Genomic DNA, 6,677 nt, shown 5'->3' on the forward strand with positions numbered 1-6,677 from the left:
AATTGAAAGAATGAAAGAAAACAGAGAATACTGGAGTAGAATCATGAAGCTCAGAATCAGAATCCTATTTTATAACTATTGAGCCAATAATTGCAGTGTTTCAAATTAGAAGTGAAAGTTACATATTTTCATACTTGTAGACATATATTATACATGGATTTAAAATATTAAATATAAAAAATAAAATCACAATAAAATCATAATAAAATGGCAGATTGTATTCTGATTTTATGATTTGTAACTTTTAACAAAACATTCAGTACTTAGTAAGTGTTCAATAAATATATTGACAGTTAATGAATCTGACTTTACGACTACTTGTCATCTGACTTTATGCCCCCATTCCATCACTTTGTTTCAGAAAATATGTGTTGGGGCATATTTTGGATGCCTATAGAGAAAATAAAATCCCTAATAGAGATACAGTTTTCAGGTTCTGTGAGATTTTATGTTAGAGAGGATATTTTAGTTTATTTTAGAAGTGTTAAGTGTCTTAAAGAGCATAAATAGAAAAAGAAAAGATACCTGGGTAAAAATCATCAAAACTTAAATCTTACATTTCTAAGGACAGCGATCAGTTCAGAATTGTTTAGTTCATACTCATGTTCATTTTACTTATAGGATGTTTACTGCTATCACGATTAGTTGAGGCATTTGGTCAATATATTGAAAGGCAAATAAAATGTCATATTCTATGTGTTCATTAGCAAAGAGTTCAAAATGATTTTCTGTTTATTAGGCCCCCAGTTCTTCAAAATAAAAACTTGGAAAATTTACTCAAAAAATTTCTAGTGGCCAGGAATCTTTCATGAAGAAGACCTAGGGCCTTAGGTCAGTATTAGTGTTTTTAATAGAAAAAATATATATATTTTATTATATGTCAATTTTTATTTCAATTAAGGAACTTATATGAGAATGCCTGAAACATCTGTGTTTCAATATATACAATATATATAATTGTTTTAGCAGGATGTCAAGGATTAAAGATTTGCCACTCTTCCCCTGGAGCGGTGAGGTCTATCTTTCCTTCCCTTGAATATGGCCTGTCTGACTGACTGTCTAGTAGAATGCAGTGGAAGTGATGCTGTGTGGCTTTAGGAGCCAGACCTTAAGATATCTGCAGCTTGTGCCTTTGTCTTCTTAGAGTCCTGCTTGTAGAAAGCAAGCCACCATGTAAGAAATCTGTGCTAGTTTGCTGAAGATAATGGCTTCCGACTTCATCCATGTCCCTGCAAAGGACATGGTCTCATTCCTTTTAATGGCTGCATAGTATTCCATAGGGCATATGTACCACATTTTCTTTATCCAGTCTATCATTGATGGACATTTGGGTTGATTCTATGTTTTTGCTGTTGTGAATGGTGCTGCATTTATTGAATACACGTGTACATGTATCTTTATAACAAATTATATTCATTTAGGTATATACCCAGTAATGGAATTGCTACATCAAATGGTATTTCCTGTTCTAAATCTTTGAGGAATCACCACACTGTCTTCCACAGTGGTTGAACTAATTTACATTTCCATCAGCAGTATAAAAGCGTTAGGAAAAATAGCTAATGCATGCTGGACTTAATACCTGGGTGATGGGTTGGTAGGTGCAGCAAAGCACTATGGCATGCATTTACCTATGTAACAAACCTGCACATCCTGCACATCTACTCCAGAACTTAAAATAAAATAAAATACAAAGTCTGTGATGCCAGTAGCCAAAGATGTTCCTTTATGCCACCAGCCATTCCTTCTATTATGCATGCCTTTGGGAGTTCCCTTTGCTGAAATCTGGACTGGGCCTGTCACTTGCTCTTGATTAATAGATAGTGGCCAGGGTGATGCAGTGTCACTTTGAATTCAGGTCATAGGAAGCTTAGAAATCTCTTGTCTGAGCTTTTTGAGACACACACTCTTGGAATGCTCCCTCTTAGCACCTAGCTGCCATGATGTGTGAAGTCAAAGTCACATAGAGAGGCCAGGTGTAGGTGCTCCCGGTGATGCTTACAGCTGTGCTCCCAGAAACAGTCAACATCAATGGCCAGTGCTGGGCCCAAGCTTTTGGGCATCCAGATCAGTTAAGCCTTAGGATAACTATACTCCAGTTGATACCTGGCAGCAACCATATAGGAGACCTCAATACTATGAGAAATTATCATAAATCATTGTCCTGTTACAAGCAATGGACAGCTGGAGCAAAATCTGACTACTCGGAGACTTTCATAACAGAGTAGCCTTCTCTGCCACTATGAAGGATGGCAGCATGACTGCCGCAGAGGAGCTACTGGATTGGCTGAGCGTCTTATTATCTCTTAGCCATGCAAGAAGAAAGAGGCCACATTCAATAACATGAAGAGCCAGATATGCATGTCAAACCTTTTTGGACTGGCCAGCCTAGGTTAGCCACTCATGAACACAGATGAGTGAATGACCCCAGGTGACACCATAGGGAGTGGAGAAATGCTTCTCTGAGCCCTGCTTAAGCTCCTAGCACCCAGAATGGTGAGCAAATGAAAGGTTGTTGCTTTATACCACAATGTTGTGGAGTAATTTGTAATGCAGCATAAGATAACTCTGTATTTTGATAATCTCAAAATCTGAGATTAGATCTATATGTTCAAAGCTAGATCTTTTTAGACTGTGATTTTAATATGCATGTAAATTAACAGGAGCAATGGACTAAAGTCTGAAAGTGTTTTAGGATAAGTTGCTGAGTGCATCGAAAAGAAATTAAGTTATTTAAATACTTATGTCCAAAGTGTTGGATGGGAACAGTGATGGAAAAGGGCAGAGAAGGAGGCTCAACTGCTCCTGAATTTGTGGAGGACATGAGATAGGTTATCCTGGAGGATGTTGGACTCCGGTTGCTCAGACCTGTCGCTATCTACCCATGGCACACAGAGCGTGCATTTGTGGACTGCTACTCTTTTCCATCTCCTTCCCTTTGACACCTCTTTCATCATGTCTACGTGTCCCCAGAAAGACAGGCATATTCTCACTCCTCACTGCAGTGTCACCAACATGTCAACAGATCACTGACGTTTGAGTTGTTGGGAGAAAACCAAAGAATGCAACCAATACGTAAATCTCCCTATGACTGATAATTCTCTCCTCCCGTTGCTTTTTCCTCCAGCCACTTCTCCAGATAGACAACAAGCTCAGTGGGTGCTGCAAGAATCAAGGCATCTGCTCACCCACAGTCCCCTGCACTAGAGCTATCGGCAGTTTGTATGTACAGCAGGGAAGCCAGTTGATATTAGCTGCTCCCCAGAACCATGCATCCTGTCACTTCTCTTCACATTGTCATACTAGCTTGAAGCCCACAACTTTCCAGAAAGCTCCACCCCCAGAGCTTGGTTGTTTGTTTATGGACAACATACTCTTGGACCCTAAAATTATGGTTGGAGTTTGATTTGAGCAATTGTTAATTGAGCAGTGTAATGGGGACAGAAAACAGAGCAGCCATCTCTGCCACTGTGATGGACAGCAACATGACTGCCCCAGAGGAGCTGCTGTATTTGCTGAGAGTCCTACCTTCTCAGGTCATTGACACTATTCCCTTGGATCTAACCCTCGGAGAAACAGTGCTTTTCCAGAGTATTTGCCTGTCCCCATCCATGCACAGGTCAGCTCTGCAGAGCATGGCCTGAGATTTTTCATTTCTTCCATTAAAAAAAAATCTAAAGTATGCAAATGCTTAGCCTGAAGGAAGAGCTGGCACTCTCATCTTTCAGTAAGTAAAGGAAGCAGTGGTGGGAACGACTGGTCTGGATTTAATTCTAACCTACAAGGAAGGACATGTCGATGGGCTCTGAATAACAGGAAACTTAGAAGAAAGAAGTGATCTCATGTTAGAGTTGCTAATTATAGAACACAAATGTAATGAGTATATCAGACACAGACCCAGGCTTTATAAAAGCAAATTTCAAAAGGTTCCAAGAAAATGTATAAAATAAATGTCTCGGTTGGCTAGAAATTATAAAGCAATGGAAGATGGACATTCTTAAAATAAGTAAGCCAAGAGGAGCAAGGAAACAGAAAAGGAGATGACATTCTCATAAATGTTTTCAATAAGGAAAACAACTGGAGGAGCCTGGAGTGGAAGGTGATATAAAAAGAATTCAGTGGCTGAGTGTGGTGGCTCACGCCTGTAATCCCAACATTTTGGGAGGCTGAGGCAGGTGAATCACGAGGTCAGGCAATCAAGACCATCCTGGCCAACATGGTGAAACCCCGTACCTACTAAAAATACAAAAATTAGCCAGGTGTGGTGGCAGGCACCTGTAGTCCCAGCTATTCGGGAGGCTGAGGCAGGAGAATTGCTTGAACCAGAGAGGCAGAGGTTGCAGTGAGCCGAGACTGCGCCACTGCACGCCAGCCTAGCGACAAAGTGAGACTCCGTCTCAAAAAAAAAAAAAAAAAAGAAAAGAAAAGAAAAGAAAAAAGAAATGGGTGTGGCTGCACAAGAAACCTCTGATCCATTCATATTTTAAAATACAATACATGGAAGACCGAGGGAAGAATGATGGCCTAAGCCAAATAAAAATGAGTGACAAACTCAGCAGGTGTAATGACAAGAAAGTTAACGATTCAGAGTAAATTAAGGCTTGTAGAAAATGCATGTAACACTTAAAACATCTTTGGGTGAATTTAGGTTATAAAAAATAGGGAGGACATAGACTTCTTGCTGAGGCAGGATTATTTACAAATGAAAGAGAATAAAATAACAAAACCAGTAAACAAATACTCTGCTTTAATAATGCCTATAAGGAAAAAGGAAATCTAGCTATTAAAAAGATAACAGACTGTATTTAAATAACATTGGTGCCTGAAATGGGTAAAGAAGGCACTGACCCAAGAGACTGAAATGGTTCCCTTCTCTGAGTCCAGGCAAACTGTTCCCCAGAATAATCCAGAAGAAGAGAAGCATAGCCAATCTGAGGGACAGTGGCTGATAAGAAGCCTCCCTACTTGGAAGTGTGCTCCACAGCCTGGCAGTGCCAACGTTACCTGGAAACTTGATGAAAATACAGTCACAGGCTTCACCTCAAGCCTTCTGAAACTGCATTTTAACTGTATATCTTGTGATACACACACACAGTAAAGTTTGGAAAGCTTGTTCTAAAAAAAGAAAAAAAAAGAGACAAATAAATAACATGATTTTCAATACAGGTCAACTCTGTACACCAAAGCATGCTGAGTTTTGATGCTAATCTCAGCAGAATTGGAGGAGGAATGATTCCAGAGATGGCTTATGTGCATATTGAAGGGCTGTAGTCATCTCTAGGCCTGGGAGAAGTTCACTAGGAACTATGCACACGCACTCAAGCCATCTCAAAGTAAAATGGGGGTGGTATATTAGAATGTCAGATACTTTTGCATGTTTGTGAAAGAACACAGCATAAAGGTTAAAAAAAAAGGCTCGGCTGGGCGCGGTGGCTCACACCTGTAATCCCATCACTTTGGGAGGCCAAGGCCGGTGGATTACCTGAGGTCAGGAGTTTGAGACCAGCCTGGCCAACATGGTGAAACTCCACCTCTACTAAAATTACAAAAATTAGCCAGGCGTGGTGGCAGGCGCCTGTAATTCCAGCTACTTGGGAGCCTGAGGCAGGAGAATCACTTGAACCTGGGAGGTGGAGATTGCAGTGAACCAAGATCACACCATTGCACTCCAGCCTGGGGGCCAAGAGTGAAACTCCATCTCAAAAAAAAAAAAAAAAAAAGGCTGGGGAGCCAGGGTTCTGAGTTCAGATCCTGGTTTTGCCACTTGCTGTGTGACTTTCACCAATGGCTTATGTTCTCTGTGTCAGTTTCCTCATATGTAAAACAGGAAAAAAAACCAAAACAACAACAACAACAACAAACAACAATGTTGCCTGTATTATAGGTTGCTGTGAGAAGGAAATAAGTTGATAAAAGTAAAGCACTTCTAAACACATATGGAACCTGGATTGGATCTTGGAACAGAAAGAAAACAGTGATGAAAACTGGTAAATTCCAAATAAAACATGCAGTTGTAGTTAATAGCAATACATCATTGCTTTTTTCTTAGTTTTGACAAATGTGCATAGTTATGTAGGATGCCAACATTGGAGGGAAGTGGGTGAAGCGTATAAGAACTTTCTGTACTATCTTTGCAATTTTTCTACAAATCTAAACTTTTCTCAAGATAAAGTTTATTTTTCAAAAAATAAATGCTTCCTAACATAATAAACACTCTGTAAAGGCAAGCCTAATTGTGCCTAACACATAACAGCACCTAACATATAACAGCGCCTAACATGTAATAAACACTCAGTAATGTGAGCTATTATAATTGTTTTAAAACTTTGTTTATTGATAGTCAGTACATAAAAATTGAGAGAGTCTAATATAGGAATACTGAATCTTGATTCAGCAGTGCCTCTTGGATAAAGATTTAGAAGAACAATGATCATGTTTTGAGTTAGGATAAAACTCGAAGAGAGCTAGTATATTTAAAGCTTCAATCCACTAGATTTCCTTTAAGCAAAAGACATCCACTTTAGCTTTAGTGTGGCTTATAAAATCAGAGGAGGTGCAGGATAACAGGCCCTGGAAAGGGAGGATTAGGGAAACTCTGGTGATCTAAGAAGCAGGAATGAATGGATAGTCTATTCAGCAGGCAGCTCGGGGAGGTATAAACCATGATAGTTTTCATC

This window comes from Macaca mulatta, chromosome 12, assembly GCF_049350105.2.
Source record: "Macaca mulatta isolate MMU2019108-1 chromosome 12, T2T-MMU8v2.0, whole genome shotgun sequence".
Taxonomy (NCBI): Eukaryota; Metazoa; Chordata; class Mammalia; order Primates; family Cercopithecidae; genus Macaca; species Macaca mulatta.